Here is an 18991-nt window from a genome sequence, read left to right as displayed (position 1 = left end):
CGTATGCGCCTTCAAGATCTTACCCTTTGCTGATGACATTATTTTTCTGTAATACAGAATGAGATTGCCAGATATGCAAAGTATCAAGATGAATGAATAACAGATGGAAATATTGGGAAATCTATAGCTATAGTTAATAGTAGTCTCAAAAGCTCATCTGTAAAGTGTAGGTTCCCCACAAACCTGTCTAGAAACAGATAGTACTGATGTATTAAGACCTGTTAGATAAATAATGGCATTCCCTTAATGGGGAAAAAATAAACAAGACTTTCATGCATGGAGTAAGCTAAGCTCTCCTCGCTGAATTGGACAGATGTAGAAAAAAATGCAGCTTTGATGTGTGATAGAATTTTGGCTGTAACTCATTGGTAGAGAGTATATGTTTTGCATGCAGGAGGTCCTCTGCATCTCCAGGTAGGGCTGGGAGAGAATCCAGCTGAAATCCTGGAGAGCTGCTGCTGCCTGTGTTGCACTTCATTATCCTGGCCTTTGACACCAGAGGGAGTTTTTTTTAGGACTCACCCTACTCTTGATTACAAATTGCTTTATCTGACATAGTGCTTCCTCTCCCTCTGTAAGCTTAATAGTATTAATACTGCCCATCTGAGGCACATACTACACCAGGAATGGGTGCAATATGAGCGCTCCAACTTTTGTTGGACTCCAACTCCCATCAGTCCCAGCCGGCATGATAAATGGTCAGAGATGATGGGAGCTGTAGTCCAGCAATATCTGTAAGGCCACAGGTTCCTCGTACCTATGCTACACAATACAGCTACCCAGTTTATTAATAGCAGCTTGGCCTGTAAAAGAATAATCTGCTGGGGAAAATTCTTTTAAAACAACTTATTTCACAAGCACATTGGGCATGACCTGCTCAATAATTCTTATGGTAAATTCAAACCCTCTTTTGAAATAATTAAGGGATTCAGAATGGCATTGCTGAGCTATACTGGAATATGGGGGTTCCTAACAGACCCATAGAACAAGTAATATTGGAAGTCTGTTCTTTTGTGCCTAGCTGACAAGAATGGTCTCACATGACACAAAATGTGGGTTGTATCCAATGCTTCTGTTCTGATCTTGCAACAGACTTCTGCTTGAACAACAAAATTTACTACTCTTATCCCCTGCAATCCCCTGCACAACCTCAAAATCTGCCCTAGAGGATTGGGGGACCCTCTGGAGCAGATCTGGGGGTGCATGGGGAGAGGAGAGGAGGGACCACATTGTTAAATAAACAATGAAACATGAAAGATTATTAATAAAGCCACAATTTGTATTGTGATTTTGGGAACTGAGCTCCTGGCCATTGAGAAGCAAAAGTATTTCAGGAGTTGATTTTTTTTAACAAGGAAGTACAATATGAATTTCTTCCCCTCACTTAGTGTTGTTTCCCTAAATTTTTTTTAAAAAAATATCTGCAAACCTTCTTGTACTTCCCCTAGTTTGTTGATACCAGCTTCTTGTGCATGAGTGGGACCATTTTGCCAACATAACCAGTAGCTCTCACACCCTGAACATCTGAAGCGCAGAGAATGACTATAATTCTTTAAGGAAGTTCTGGTTGCCTCACCTCAGAAAGTATATTGTAGAGCTGGAAAATGTTCAGAAAAGGGCAACCAGAGTGATCAAGGGGATGGAGAGACTCCCCAATGAAGAAAGGTTGCATCATTTGGGGTTTTTTAATGTAGAGAAAAATGAGTAAGATGTGACATAATAGAAGGGTATAAAACTATCCATGGCCTGAAGAAAGTGGAAAGAGAAATTTTTTTCTCCTGCTCTCATAACTCTAGAACTCATGGACATCCAATGAAGCTCAATGTGGGAAGATTCAGGACAGACAAAGCAATGCACTTCTTATTTATTTATTTATTTATTTATACATACATACATACATACATACATACATACATACATACATACATACCCTGCCCTTCCTCCCAGAAGGAGCCCAGGGTGGTAAACAAAGGACAAAATACTAAAAACATCTTAAAACATCTCAAAAACAAAACATCTCAAAAACATTATTTTTAAATAAAACATCTTAAAAACATATTTTAAAAAATCTTTTAAAACATCTTAAAAAGCAATTCCAAAACAGACACAGACTGGAATAAGGTCTCTACTTGATGAAAGAGTTGTCTTCAGTAGGCACCAAAAAATAACAGATGGAACCTGTTTATTATTTACAAGAAGTGAATTTCAAAGGGTAGGTGCCACAACACTAAAGGTCTGCTTGCTATGTGGTGTGGAATGGACTTCTTGATAAGATGGTATCTGCAGGAAGCCCTCACCTGCAGAGTGCAGTTATCAACTGGATATATAAGGGGTAAGATGGTCTTTCAGGTATCCTGGTTCCAAATTATATAGGGCTTTGTACACCAAAACCAGCACCTTGAACTTCCATATTTTAAGTATGCACTCTGTGACTTCTTCACACAGTGCATAGTTAAACTATGAAATTCACTTCCACAAGAGGCAGTGATGGCTATCAACTTGGATGGCTTTAAAAGAGGTTTAGACAAATTCATCGAGGATAAGGCTATCAATGGCTTCTAGCCATGATGGCCATACTCTGCCTCCATAGTCAGAAGCAGTATGCCTCCAAACACCAGTTGCTAGAAACCTCAGGAGTTGACAGTGCTCTTGTACTCAGGTCAAGCTTGCAGGCTTCCCATGGGCATCTGGCTGGCCATTGTGAGAACAGGATGCTGGACTAGATGGACCATTGGCCTGATGCCACAGAGCTCTTCTTACGTTCTTAAGCAGGTGCTGTAACTTATGGAAAGTGGAAAATGCAAAAGATGAAAGCAGGATTACAACACTTTACTGTGTGATTATTCCTTTTTGAATGTGAGAGACTTGGAACAGTATGGTTGCTAGGATTGGAACAGAAATTCAGTTCAGTTAATGTTTTAATGCAAACCTACTTTATTCATACTTGATGAAACAATACACAACCCAAAACAATGTGCATTTCTCTGAATTTTGCAAGACAGTTCCCAACTGAAAAAAAATGTACACATTAAGGGAAAGTATATAAAAAATCATATATTTGTGAAAATAATGTACAAAATGCATCATATTGAAGAAAATTGTTTACAAAAGGAATTTATGAGGCAAAATTGCATATAAAATATGTGTATTAGAAGAAATGTGCACTAAAATGCTAACAATTTCTATGCCTTCTTTTATAACAAAAAAAATCACAATCTGATGCCAGAGAAATAACCGAGATTTACAGATTTGTCCATCCCTAATGGTTGCACCACAATACCCAAAAGTGTTGGATTGATACAGAGTGCTCTTTGAACCAGTATGAAAGGAGCAGATAACTAGATAGAAAGGCACAATTTACCTAACAGAGAACCAGTATGGTGAAGAGACGTGTGTGCTGGACCTGGACCAGAGAGAGGAGAGTTTGAATCCCTGATCATCAGTAATAGGCAACTCAGTGACCTTAGGTCACTTACCATCACTAAAACTAACCTACTTCACAGGGCTGTTGTGATGATAAAATCAGAATAATACTATGTATGCTGCCCTGAACTTCTAAAAAGAAGGATGAGATAATGAAGTGATAGATAAATAAATGAAATGCAAACCAGTACTATATGAGATAACCAGCATCACAAATGTGGTTTTAGCTGTCTATCTATATCCAGTGGGGGGATTGGGTAAAAAAGAGGTGCTGGTACTCATATCTTGATAAATGTGTTGTGGGTGCCAACACAAAATGGTTGCCATGGGCAGAAATAAAGAGGTGATGGTACTCTATACCCGTGAGTACCATCACAAAAAAGCACTGTCTATATTGAATGATAAAACATATCAACTTGTTTACAAAGCACATAAAATCAATAGGCATTACACAAAAATAAACATTAAATTAGTACCAATTTAATGAAACAGCTTTTGTAGTTAAACTTAAGTATTGCCTTAAAGCTCTGCAAAATTCCCAGGGAGAAGCAGCAATCTAACACAGAATTAAGCATGGTTGAAGCGGATCTTGTATTGTCTTGTGGCCAGAATATTTTAAATGCTGTACAGCTAGGATTTTACACTTTCTTTTAAAACAAAACTATGGGTCCGGGTTCCTGCCATTTTTAGGTTATATTCTTCCATTGTGTGCTCTGTTTACAATGCCCTTTCCCAGGAAATAAAGTTCATAAGCCTTTTTGCCCCTCTTTTTATCAATATCTTTTCTGCTGGAACCCTGCTTCTCTATTTGAATGTCTAATATGAGTCCCGCAAAAATGATAAACTTCCTAAATGCTTTTACTATAAAGTCAGGGTGTTGGTGTTTTGATCCCAGGAAATCCTGATTAATAGCTGTCAGTTGAGTCAGACCACCCTGCATGCATTTAGGAAAACAATTGGTTCATTTCATAGCCATTGAAATTGCAGTTATGCTTCCTAAATAATTTTTATCAACAAATACCACCATAACAGCACAAGAATTTGTATTGCTTCATAAAAACTATGATACAGAAAACAACCTGGATCATGCAATGAGTTCATATGTATCCTGATTCATTCACATTGATTGAATTATTTCAGTTGGTTCTACTGGGATCCCATAATTGACTTTATTCAAAGTGGAATACTTTGTATATACTTTAGGCAACACATCTTAAAGAGACAAAAGTACTGACTTTAAATATAATTTTATAAGATAATTTTGTTTTAATGTTTAGGATCTTCAAAATGCTGTGAGTATAAGCATACATTTTTGGATGAAGTCTACATTATGTTAGATATTTTTTTAAAAAAATGATCTGCAATAATTCCTTTTTATTGCAATAGGAACAGCATCGTATGTGGTATTTCAAGAGCCTGGGAAGTGAACTTAGATTTTGAAATGGGCTGTCTTTTCTAATTGCAGTATAATTAGAAAGAAAGAAGTAATGCTTACTGCAATAGAGGTCTAAATTCTTCCATTGTTCCTATGGGCTAAATAATGTGAAGTGCTGAGAGCTGCTCATGTCCTACTGAGTTGAATGAAAATGATGGTCCCCAGCATTTCACAGGAGGGATCTGTCTGTCTTCAGACATATATCTCAGAGATTGTCTTGCATAATACTTTGCAGCTAAGGGAAAAATCTGGCCCAAACAGTTAGAACATGCAATTTCCCATAAAAAACCCATGTACAGAATCTCTTAATGTAAATGGTTGCATTATCATTACAAACATCGTGAAGTGAAATATTTTTGTCACCAATACAGTAGAAAATACTGTATAAAATGGTTAATGCAAATTATAATAAACCAGGTCTATGTAAACAATTCAGCAGTGTTAAAATAATAATAATCATGTAATAAAATATATTCTAGGCACATGGAGCCTTCAATCCAATGTAACGTTATAATAGCGTTGAAGCCAGGGATTTGTATGCTATATTGCACCTTTTTAATGTGGAAAATAAAACATGTTTTAGCGCTAGTGCTTACCATTGGCTATATGAGAGGCAAAACCAGCCAGCTTTCTGCTGTTAAATAATAAAATAAAGTCATCTTATTTTTCCCCCTAGCTTCCCTTTGCTCAAAGTGATTGATGTAGAATTTTACTGCCATCCAATGGTGGAGACCTAATATAGCCTAAGTGAATGTCTAGATCCCATTGGAGCCTTGGGAATTCAACTTATGTAGTACGCTTAGAACTTACATCAATATATCTCAGTTCCTTACACAGCAAGAAGAAATATGACTACAGTTTCAATTTATTGTGTGTTTCCTAATTTAATCTAACTGTGAATTACACTAATAACACTGTACATAATTACCTACATGAATAAATCAACCAAGGCCACTTACTAAACAGAACATTAGCACATAATTCACACATGTGCCTTGTCATATTAATTTAAAATGTATTTTTTAATCAATTAATATTTTCTGATAAGCAAAATCCCTTTTATTAAAAGCTACTCTCAGATTGTACTTGTTATTGCTGATGGTAGGAAGCCACTGGAGAAATGCATTAGTTTTTATGTTGCACCAAAGAACAAGAGTACAGTTTTATGTCCTTGATGAATAAATGTGCATGGTTAGAGGGTTGCAATGTGGTTCCTTATAGGAGCCAAGCAAAGTCCTAAAATTACTGCACCGAGAAAACTACAACCATCCTTCATCATCCATTGCAGCCAGATACAGTACTTTACCTTAGGCCCTCTCTTGTGGTGTGCATAAGGTAACAAGGCAACCTGCTCACCCTTAGACCCCATGCTCACCCCAGGACCTGTTTCTGATAATAGTAACCTACATGCCTAGGGCCAGATTCAGGCTTAGGCCCTCATATTTTTTAGGCCCTAAATTTCCCAACTCAGCTATGAAGCTCCTTGGATGACCTTGTGCCAGTCATTCTGTCTTAGCCTTATAGGATAGTATTGTGATGAGATAGATGGGAAGGGAAATCCATCTATGCATGCCACCTTGACCTTGGAGTAATGCCCTCATTCATGATTTTGTCACAGGCATATCCAGGTAAGGGTTAGGATTAGGAAAATATTTGCAGAAATGAATGTAGTGGATTATTTATTTTTGAAGTTTTTCTTTTTCTTTGATTTGAATAAATTTGTTAATTTTAGATAATTTGATGGCTTTATGATTTCATTTAATTTTATGCAATATGATGTACATACTATTTAGGCCTTTCTTTCCTATTGGTCTTAGGCCCCTTGTACACTTAATCTGGGCTTTGCCTGGTGGTGAGCTTGTTGTTGAATTGTCCTATCAAAACTGCAGGAGATCAGTCTGAGGTAAAATGCCTGAGTGCAATTGAGCACCCAGGCATGGTCACATTTTGCATGGAGCTAAATCTCTTCTTAGCTCAGTGGGAGCTATTTAAGACATTATGTTGATATGTTGGGGAAGTAAGAGAAAGATGGATGCATAACTGGCCCATGATTCCTGTTTTCTCTGTTTATCAACTTGTCTATAGTTGCTGTGAGTGGCCATGACTAAGCTAGGATCTCACAGCTCAGAGGTAGCCAACATGGTGCCCTCCAATGTTACTCCCATCATGCCTGACCACTGACAATGCTGGCTGGGGCTGTTGGGAGCTGGAGTCCAACAACATCTGGAGGGCACAACTTCAGCTACTTCTGTAGCTAGCCAGACTCTTTGAGCGAGCAGTTAAGCATTTTTTTTAAAAAAAAGGTTGTGTATGAGTAACAGATGTTGTTGGGGGGGCTGATGGAAAGTCCAGCTCTGTAGTTTGAAATAGTTTATGAAAGAATGGAAGAGGTGTTGTGCAGACTTAATGAGGTTATGCTGTGCTTGGTAAAATAAATAAATAAATAAATAAAAACCTCAAGATTGCACCAAAGATTACACAGAGGGGCAGAGAAGTTTGGCTACTATCCCCTTGAAAACACACAAAGCAGTAGTTATTGGAATCTGGTTCTAGCACTAAGCAGAATGCATGGGTTCTTTCCACGAAGAGAACAAAAGTAAAGGAGAATGGGGGAGTCCTTACATTAGCCAAATTGGAGATTATGGCTGCGTTTATTCCATTTTCCCAATGTTTCCTTATCTGACAATTTCAGAGCTTGGAAAAGTTACTTTTTTGAACTACAGCTCCCATCAGCCCCAGCTAGCATGGCCACTGGATTGGGCTGATGGGAGTTGTAGTTCAAAAAAATAACTTTTCCAAGCTCTGAAATTTCTACATTTTATTTGATTTTTCACACGATGTAAAAGCCACTTCTGGAAATCTAGTGGAATATCATGGAAGTTCAGTGCTCATTTCCGTGTTAATTGCTTCCAGAAAACAACCCCCACTTGGAACTCCATTAATCACGGGAGTAAAGTGGTGAAATCTGGGGCGGTATACCGGCATACAGTTCTTTCCTGCCATTTTCATGGGAGAATCGTGGGGAACAGAAGTGTGCATGTGTGGAAAGGGTGGAGGACTAGCAACATTTCAATGATGTTCATTGTGGTGTCATACCACGCCCACTGGTGTGAATGAAATTTAGTGTGAATTTTAGTGTGTCAAAAAGACAGCTCCATAATGCAACATCTACTCTGGCATGAATGGGATGTTAGAAATCAGGACAGAAGTGCTACCATTATAAACAGTCAAACTAACTCATAAGGTTGAATGTAACCTTGCTTTCAGTGGTGCGCTAGATAAAGACTGCCTATACATTTAAAGCACATTTCCCCTATCCCAAAGAATCCTGCCAACTCTAGTTTACTCCTCACAGACCTACAATTTCCAGCACTCTTAACAAACTACAGAAATGTGCTTTAAATGTATACTGTGTATGCAGCCATAAAAGTCAATAAAATTGGAGAAGAGTTATGGAGTGGTTGATGTCTGCATACCAGCTCCAACATTCCATCTTAAAAGTATTGCAAGCTAGTACTGTGTCACAATCTGTTCTCCAGCTTCTCAAAAAGTTGATTCCTCTGTGAAAGAGGCTTCCATTTTTCTGCCTCATTTTCAGGACACCAGATAATTTCTTTAGAATTTCAGTTGGTGCAAAGTTAGTGTATGTGTTTTTCTTTCCAGTAAATGTATTTCCACAGCACTCTGCAGCCTCCATGGCTGCCCACGCTTCCTGATCTGAAAAAGCCTTGTGGACAGAGTTACTTCATGATGTCTTTCCCTAGGATTTAATTGAAACATGGTGACCTGGCAAGGCTGCAGAGTGCAGATCATTTGCAAGATGAATTGCAGAATGAAACAAGAACACTCCAAAATGCCCCTCATCCACTTCAAAAGTAAGATAAACATCAAAAACCTGGTACCCCCCCGAGAATTTTGCAAAAAAAATCCTCTCCTCATTTTGAATGCAATTTCTTTTCTCATTAATTGACAGAGAATAACTAAAAAACAAACAAAATAGGATAAAATTTTAACACAGCACTATTACAAATTGCAGAATTGGGGCTTTCCGTCAGGATCAGCAAATCTGTTTCTCTTCTCCCCCTCTGATAAAGAGTTTGGATGATCTTGAAACCATGCTCAGACCTTAATAACTTTCTAGTTGGTTCTCTATTGCACTACTGTTGCTAAATAAACAAATAAGCAGCTATCAATAAGAAGTAGCCTGCTTGCCTGTACCATGAACTTCTTATAATGGTCAAAATGAGTTCCAATTCAATGCATTGGAATTAATGGGCTGTAATGTACAATCAAATCATGGTTTAATTCACACACTTTGTAAGAATGATAAAGATCAAAGACAGATGAATCATATTTATCATAAACTGGTATCCACTGATTTTTCCAATAAATAATGCTTTAAATTTAAATATACAAAATTATTTGTAATGATTTAATTAAAATAATGTCTATGATGCCATATTAAGTTATATTAAAAGGCATAAAATGAATAATCAAGTATGTAATTTATGTAAGTAAGTAGTAAATATGTCACAATTTGTTTTCTTTATTCTTTGTTGAAATTTTGGTAAGACTATTTTTATGAATATTAAATTGGAAATGTTTTTGTTCAAAAATAAAAGTTGAAGAAACAAACTAATCTCAAATCCTCCAAATTCCCCATGGGAATCAAAATCCATGGGTGTTTCTTTTGACATTACAGATTTTGATTATCCTAAACTAGGGAGGGGAACATCTCCAGATGTTCTTAGATTCCAACTCCCATCAGTCCCAGTCAGTAATGGCCAGTGGTCAGAATGATGGATCTGAACATCAACAACATTTGGAGAGCTACAGGTTTCCCATCTGTATTCTAAACCCATACTCCACCCTTTACTGTTTTGTAAGCTGTATATAGTAGCAATAGAGGATGTTAAAAAGTGAAACTATATTATTATTTATGTCCAATTATTAGTCATTTTTGTTATGAGTGTGTCACTCCAATGTTATTTTTATCTGTCATTTTTTCCCTGTGGTAAATATTTTTTCAGGATACACCATAATGTGGTGAGATTTAAGATTCACTATGCTCTCGGGTCTGGTAAAAACATGAATTTCCACAGGTCACAGGTTGTGGGGCCAGGCATTCAAAAGAATTTCCCACACAGAAGTGCTGACTAACATTTCACAGCAGTGATATTATCAGCTCAAAAATTAATGTGCCAGCTTGGCCTTAACATTATTGAGTTATAACTTCAGGAGGAAACAATAATCATTTTTTAAAAGAAGAAGAAGAAGAAGGAATAATAAGTTAAGGGGAAAAGATAAGGAAAATTAGCATTGCAATGAACAGAAAAATATTGATAACAGAAAGATAAAAAGGGAAAATAAAATTTAGAAAGGAACATTATTACATTGCTTTTTCATTTTAATTTATGACTTGTTTTGATATTGGATATTGTTTAGGAATCTAAATCCTATCCATTGAATTCAAAGAAAGGAATTCCACCAACTTCAAAAGTCCTAATTAAGAAATTGTGATTGTTTTCCATGCACACACACAATTGTACAAATGCTGGCATTTGTGCTCTGAAAATAAATTGCCACTTTGGCTGGGTTGAGTTTCAATGGGATTTATTTATTTATTTATTTTTATTTATTCACAACAAACAAAACCAGTAACATACAAGTAAAAACCACATATCATCAATTAAAATAAATTAATTATACAAAAGTTAAGACAAAATTAAACACATGTTGAATGCATATTAAATAGTAAAATGCAGGAGTGTTAAAATGCTAAATGCTAAAAATGCTAAAAACTAAAATGCTAAAATGCTAAAAAGCCTAGGAGAAGAGGAAGGTTTTTACCTGACTCCGGAAAGATAGTAATGTTGGCGCCAGGCGTATCTCATTAGGAAGAGTATTCCATAATTCGGGGGCCACCACTGAGAAGGCCCTTTTTCTTGTCATCATCTTCTGGGCTTCTCTCTGAGTGGGCACCCGGAGGAGGGCCTTCGATGTTGAGCGTAGTGTACGGTTAGGTTCATATCGGGAGAGGCGTTGCATCAGGTATTGTGGTCCCATGCCGTGCAAGGCTTTATAGGTTAAAACCAGCACCTTGAATCGAGCCCGGAAACATATAGACAACCAGTGCAAGCGGGCCAGAATCGGTGTTATATGTTCGGACCGTTTAGCCCCAGTAATCAGTCTGGCCGCCGCATTTTGCACGAGCTGCAGTTTCTGAGCCGTTTTCAAGGGCAGCCCCATGTAGAGTGCATTCCAGTAATCTAATTTAGAGGTTACTAGAGCATGGACAACTGAAGCAAGGTTCTCCCTGTCCAGATAGTGGCATAGTTGGGCCACCAGCCGAAGTTGGTAGAAAGCACTCCGTGCCACCGAGACTACCTGAGCCTCCAATGACAGGGATGGTTCTAAAAGAACTCCCAAACTACGTACTTGCTCCTTCAGGGGGAGTGCAACTCCATCCAGGACAGGTGGAACATCCACCATCTGGTCAGGGGAACCACCTCCTAACAGCATCTCAGTCTTGTCTGGATTGAGCTGCAGTTTGTTCGCTCTCATCCAGTCCATTATCGCCGCCAGGCATCGGTTCAGCACCTTGACAGCCTCACCTGATGAAGATGAAAAGGAAAAGTAGAGCTGCGTGTCATCAGCATACTGGTGACAACGCACTCCAAAATTCCTAATGACAGCACTCAGCACTTTCATGTAGATGTTAAAGAGCATGGGGGACAGAACTGACCCCTGCGGAACTCCATATTGGAGAACCCAGGGTGCCGAGCAATGCTCCCCAAGCACTACCTTCTGGAGACGGCCCGCCAAGTAGGAGCAGAACCACTGCCAAGCAGTACCTCCGACTCCCAAATCTGCAAGTCTCCCCAGAAGAATACCATGGTCGATGGTATCAAAAGCCGCTGAGAGATCAAGGAGAATCAACAGAGTTACACTCCCCCTGTCTTTCTCCCGACAAAGGTCATCATACAGGGCGACCAAGGCCGTCTCCATGCCAAAACCTGGCCTGAAACCCGATTGAAATGGATCCAGATAATCGGTCTCATCCAAGAGTGTCTGGAACTGGTCCGCAACCACTCTTTCTAGGACCTTGGAATGGGACATTTGCTACCGGTCTATAATTATTAAGATTTTCTGGGTCCAGGGAGGATTTTTTCAAAAGTGGTCTCACTACTGCCACCTTAAGGCAGGCAGGGATCTCTCCCTCACGCAGTGAGGCATTAATTACTTCCCTGGCCCAGCCAGCTGTTCCATCTCTGCTAGCTTTTATTAGCCAAGAAGGGCAAGGGTCCAGCACAGAAGTGGTTGCACGCACGTGTCCAATCACCTTGTCAACGTCCTCAAGCTGCACCAATTGAAACTCATCCAAAAAGTCATGACCAGGCTGTGCTCCAGATACCTCATTAGATTCAACTGCTATAACACTGGAGTCCAAGTCCTGACGGATGCGAGAGATTTAATACTCTCTAAAAAAAATTTCACATAAGCAAGTTCTTTTGAAATCACTGGGCTATTCCCATATACTGCCAAGGCAGTTTTAAATACAGCCTTTGGCAAAATGGGAGCACATTTCAAAAATTAATTACAAAGACTTGCTATAGGTTAAATCAGACATCATATCAAACTATGGTTAAAGGAGTGTGCAGTACAATCCCATCCATGCTTACCTAGAAGTACGTAATGGGATTTGCTCACTAGTAAGTTGGTGTAGGAATGCAGCCTTAACTATGACTTTGCATGAGATGTCCAAACTGATTATTTTTAATCAGCTCGGAAACCAGAATTAGAAAGCAAGGTTTGAACTGAAGAGAGTTTGAAAGTCATGATTTGTACAAACTACTTTATGTCTAATTGTTATGGGGATTGCTGTGAGTCTTAGAGGCTGATGTGCCATGGTGATGGGCATGAACATATGAGCTTAGAGGATGGTGTGTGTTATGATATCTACAATCTCTTTGGTTCCATGACTTCTAAAAGGGCTCCAGCTTCATTTAATCATGCCCTGGTCATGCCCTGGTTATAAATATAAGAGATGCTAAACTGGCCACATCCCTTGAAGGAATGTGAAGGGAAATCAGATGCCATTGCTTTGGGCAGGTATACATCCTGATAGTCCGATGGGTGGAACAATGTGCCCCAAAGTGTACTGATTGTGCTTTTGTCAGGAAAAGCTAAATTATCAGTATCTTCAACAGTGCCTAAAGTGGTAATACTGTTCTTTCCCTTCCTATAACAATGCCCCTTTTAAATTACTGCACAATAACTCTCATTTCAATGCCTAGGCACAAACACTGCAATGTACAAATATAATATTTATGTCTGTATTATTTCACTAGTTAGAAAGATAATATAGACATAAATGTTACATTTGTACATTGTAATGTTTGTTTATGGGCAATGAGATGAAAAATGCATGAATATGATACTGAGTGGAATGAGAAAATAATATTAGTGAATTGCTTTAACACCAAACTCTTCTTGCAGCTATGGAAAACAGACAATCTTATCTCTATCACCCCACACTATGTTAATTCTCATGTACAGTAAGGACTGTGCCATCAAAATATTGTCCCTAAAATATACACCAAAATTATAGCAGGCTTTTTATTATAAAGAGAACAAATCTCTTAACAATAGCCATCTGAAAGGTTTTTATTCTAGTACTTTTGTTATCATGCTGCTACACAGTGCTAGGCTACATTCACATCATACATTTATTCCACTATTATTCCACTTTAAACAGACATGGCTTCCCCCCAAAAATCTTGGGAAGTATCGTTTGTGAAGGGTGCTGAGAGTTCTTAGGAGACCCCTCTTCTCCTCACAGAGGTACAATTGCCAGAGTGGTTTAACAGTCAGTCTCTCTTCCCAGAGAACTCTGAGCATTGTAGCTCTATGAAAGGAACAGAGGCCTCCTAACAATTCTCAGCATCCTTCACAAACAATACTTCCTAGGATTCTTTGGGAGAAGCCATGACTGTTTAAAGTGGAATAATAGTGTAATAGATGTATGGTGTGAGTGGCCTTAATCAGTTTGGAACCACTAGAGTACAATTTTCCCATCCTCTCTTAGCAACTACAGAGGGAGACCAGGGTTCAAATCCCCACACAGCCATGAAGTGCACTGGGTGACCTTGGGCCTGTCACTGCCTCTCAGCCTCAGAGGAAGGCAATGGTGAAACCACCTCTGAATACCGCTTACCACAAAAACCCTATTCATAGGGTCGCCATAAGCTGGAATCAACTTGAAGGCAGTCCATTTATATTTTTTATTAGACGTTATATTAAATAACTCATGTTTAGGCTATGGGACCATGAATATCACCCCAACACCAAATGTTCCCACTGGCTCTGCTTTTAAAGGGTGCTTCTAACTACTTTTAGATGCATGTGCTTAGAAGCTCCACCACGACTGGAAACAATTAGGATTCTGATTGCAGGGAGGCTATTAAGAATTTTCAGCTGACCACAGTTAAGAGCCCCCAAATCTTTACATCAACCACATCAATTTCAGAAGTGGAGCTGGTGGGACTTTATTTATTTATTTATTACAATAATTTAGATATTGCTTGACATTTCAAAAAACTGTTAAGCAGTTAGATATTTTTGTTGTTAGGCCAGGTGTGTACAGCCTGCAACCCCTACACAAATTATTTAACCCCAATTCCAGTAATGCCTGCTCTCATTCTATGTAAAACAAAATTGTGAACCATATCTAGTTTCTTCATAGCCTAGAACACAAAATATGTCAGTAGACTGTTTTGAAAAAGAAGTACACATTCACTCTCATCAGGATTGCTGATTACACTGCTTCGGAACAGAGTTTTCTTTTTATCCTAAAAGAGGCTTGAAATTTATCACCTAAATGAAAAGACATTGCTTATGAACACATTTTCCATGATTAAAACTCAATGTCATCATGGTTCAAATCTGGAAAACATTTTAACTATCCTCTAAAAAAAGTATTTGTATTTCTAGAGTGCTGACGAGTTTACAAGAAACCACAAACCTGAGTTAATGCTGAGTTAAGTGGAACAGGGAATCAGACTGTTTTGGATGAAACTATCATTGCAACTTCTCAGATACTTCTGGATCCAGCTTTTGCATTTGCATGCCAGGCTCTGGCAAGGGTTGTCTTTGCCCACCTTAGGCTGGTGAGCCATCTGTGCACATTCTTGAGACCTGGCTATTATAACATATGTCGTAGTTACATCCAGATTGGATTACTGCAAGGTGCACTACAAGGAGTGGTGTTTTAAGAGCCCTCAGAAACTTCACTTAGTCCAGAATGTGACAGAAAAGATGTTAGTGAGTGCTTGCTCATGGGATCATATTGCACCTATTCTGCAATGGCTGCAATGATTGCCAGCTTGTTTCCAGTCACAAGTCAAAGTGCTTGTGGGCCCCAAATAGCTTGGGTCTAGGAAATCTGAAGGCCCTCTGCTCCCATACCAGCCTGTCTACTCCCTAAGATCAGTTGGAGACACCAATCTCTAAGGCCTATCTGTGGCTAAAGCAAGGCATTTAATATTCACAACATAATAAGCAAGCAACACATTTTCTTAGGAAAAAGAATACTATGTTGTCAGGAAGTGCCCTTTTTTGCCTTCTATCTTGTGTGCCTTTGATTCCTTCCCTATCACCAAGGTCAGGCAGCTGTCCAGCAGGATAAGGTTGTAGAAGCAGATACATAGCAAGGTTGACAGAGAAGTAGGGTAGTAGTCCAGCCAAGGAGCCATACCTGGAGCTGAGCACGATGAGGTGTTAAACCAGTAAAAGCTAGGCATGCAGGAACTGAGTACGTTTATAACTTTCCTTGCTGCTCCACCTCTTCCTGAAGCATCAGCAGGACCCTAATGCATGTAGGTAGGGCTCACTTTCATGTATTCAGTTTGGACTTGTTACCATCCATCTCTGATCCTGGGATCTAACAGGTGATTGTAGGTAGTCTGGATCTAGAAGGGTAGGATCAGTCAAGGAACATTGTATCCTCCAAGTGGTGCATCTTCTAGAATGATGGTCTCAGTGGGGGTATTGTCCATGTCTGCTGATTTCCCTTCATGCCTGTATGCTCAATGAGTTTTCTCCTGAAAAGGAGGTCTTGTCTCATTCCAGACTTGTCCTGACAGGAAGGTGGGACATATCAAGAAGTAACAGAGCATATAGAATTTTGGTTGCAAAAATCAGAATTGATGCAGGCAACCAGTTCACATACCAAGATATGTTTTTCATGTCTTTTTTTTTGCCACCACTGACGAATATTATACCTATGCAACCATGAGAGCAAAGTAGTCATCTCATATGTGTCAGTTGTCACTGGATAGCTTGCATGGGTCAGCTGTTAATTGATAGTAATATTTACTAAGAACCTTGGTCATGTAAATTCCGCCTGTATCTTCCCCAACTCTGCTCCTGTGGCTGAAAGTAGCATAAGCTGTAGTGCAGAATTCAGATATTCTTTCCGGATAGATTATATTTTTAAGTTGTGCAGCAGTTTCTTGTAAAATTATCAGCCTACAGGTTTCCAAGAGATGGAATAACTTTGTGTACATTTAGAACTACTGCAAAGGTTATCAGAATTGACCTTGCCTTGGCAAGGTTTTTCCCAGTAGATACTGTCGGGCCTGGATTTAAATGCCTTTTAGTCTCAATAAGTCAGTTTCAGGCCACTTAGTTCCAATCTCAATGTGGCTGAAAACAACCTGTTTCAAGAAATGGCCATATGCACATCTAAAGAGCTCTTCTTTTGTTGTGCTTTAGGGTTGGATGTAATAAATCCTCAATGTTCTTATGAATCTTTTAAGATGGGTAACATAAACATCTGCAAGCTTGCACTTTCCAAATTCTGTAACAACATCTCCAATTGGTTATTTCACTTCCTTTTTTTTTTACTAATAATGCTCCTTTTCATTTTCCATGTATTATTCATATATATCTTAAATTTAATTACTAATCCACTAAAGTTAAAAATCACACTAAACCTGATATATAAACACTATCACATTGGAGTTAACAACACATTTTGCCTTATACATAATTACTATCATGCTGTGGTAAGGTTGCCACCTTATTTTTACTGTAACCACAAAGATTTTTCTATATATTACTTTACCCCCAGCCTGCATACAAAGTGATTTTGCTTTCTCCTATGAGAAATGGAACATTTTTAGTATCTTTTTTTCTGTAAGACAATATTTTCCTTTTTACCTAACATGATCTTAACATCCTGTTAACATTCTTCCTTTAGTTAGCTGTTGTGTGTGGAATACACTCAAATGATTATCACCAAAGCAATATGCTACTCAGTGACCCAATTTATTGTGGATACATCCTGCAAATTATTACAACTGAGGGAGTACCAAAAAAACAATTCTGCTAGCTAAACCAAAATGGTGCCATCCTTTGGCTCGACCTGTGCACTAATTTTGTCTCAAATGGAAGGTACTGTTTTCATCATTCCTCAGAAATATGATCACTTATCCGATTTACATGATTATGACCATTTTGGGCAGTTAACATGGTTTGGTTGTATCCCTCTGCTCCCCAATAGGGCCTTTCCAGACTGACCATTTATAGTGGTATAGTTGCTGTTTGATCCAATGTTTTTAAGAGTGAATTTGTAGCTGATTGTCTGCACCTTTAGTCACACATCAACGTTATTAGAGAGTGAGTGTGGGGTTTTCCTTTCCATACTAATGATGGGTTGTGCCCAAACTGAGAAACGTTGTGTGGCTACAGTCATATGTTCATGTGTGGCTATATTCATAAGTTCCTCCAGCCCATAATTGCCATGTGTTTCTTCTGAACTAAGCATTGGTCAGAGGGAAGTGGCATGAGACATGTACCTCCAAAACCACAGGTACCAATCTCCACCCAGAAACCCGGGGGATACTTGCACACATGCCACTCACATGAAAATATTGAGGATCCTTTCTAAATCTTTCACAAAAGTCAGATTTTTTGTGGTAGAAAAAAAAGTTTTTAAATGCATTATTCTGGAATATTAACTGAATAATGATGTCATGTAGCAGCATGTGAAAATACCCAGCAATTATACCACTATAAATGGTAAGAGGGCCTTCTCAGTGGTGGCCCCCAAATTATGGAATGATCTCTGTGACGAGGTGCACCTGGCGCCAACACTGTTATCTTTTCGGCACCAGGTCAAGACTTTCCTCTTCTCCCAGGCATTTTAGCATGTGTTTTAAATTGTTTTTATATTGTTTTAAAATTTAAAATTGTGTTTTAAATTGTTTTTAAAATATGTGTTTTAAATTGTATATTTGTTTTAATGTTTTTGATTGCTGTAAACTGCCCAGAGAGCTTTGGCTATGGGGCGGTATACAAGTGCAATAAATAAATAAATAAATAAATAATAAGTGTGGAAAGGACCCAGGCAAAAGCTTGTCAGGTCCTTGGAGAACATCAAGCTACAATCAATCTGGTGACCTGTACCAAATGACTACAGTAACACAAGACAAGAAAGGAAAAAATGCAGTTGGAATAAATCACACCTTCACCAGTGACATAAAACACAGAAGAGATTGCATCACAGGAATTGGGAATAAAGCCTAATCTCCAGAGCAGAAAGATCAGCTTGCTGTCAGCAGTGTTACATGATTGTTCATTGTTAGTTCATTGTTATGATTCATTGCTGCCTTGGAAACTGATAAAATTGAGAAGTACAACCTCAACTCTTAAATAAAAGTGTAGGATCCTTCTTGTTCTGCAACCTCCCCCAGATGAGAGCAGCTAACTTCTGGGTGCTCTCAAAGCCCCTAAACCTCATATTTTCTTCAGAGACTTCTTGGTGACTCCCTGGCTCCTAGTATAGGATAGTTGAGACTCTTCTATTCATTCAGCTTTCCCTGGGGTTACTGGGATTTTCCTCTTCCCTCCATACTTGTTCCTGGAAGAAGTTTACTTGCCTGGCTCACCACTGGAATTTAAACCAGAATAGTTCCTATTGTTTTCTGTTACATCTCTCACACTGAGGCAATGCTTCATTTTCAAAGTCTTCTTCCTTCCAAACCTATGTTGTTCCTGTGACTACTGCCTCCTCCCTAACTTTTCCCTCTCTGTAGTATGCCAAGGAAGTAAGGCACTTCCCACATAGCT

Source organism: Rhineura floridana, chromosome 7 (assembly GCF_030035675.1).
Source record: "Rhineura floridana isolate rRhiFlo1 chromosome 7, rRhiFlo1.hap2, whole genome shotgun sequence".
Lineage (NCBI taxonomy): Eukaryota > Metazoa > Chordata > Lepidosauria > Squamata > Rhineuridae > Rhineura > Rhineura floridana.
Note: the sequence above shows the minus strand (reverse complement) of the source record.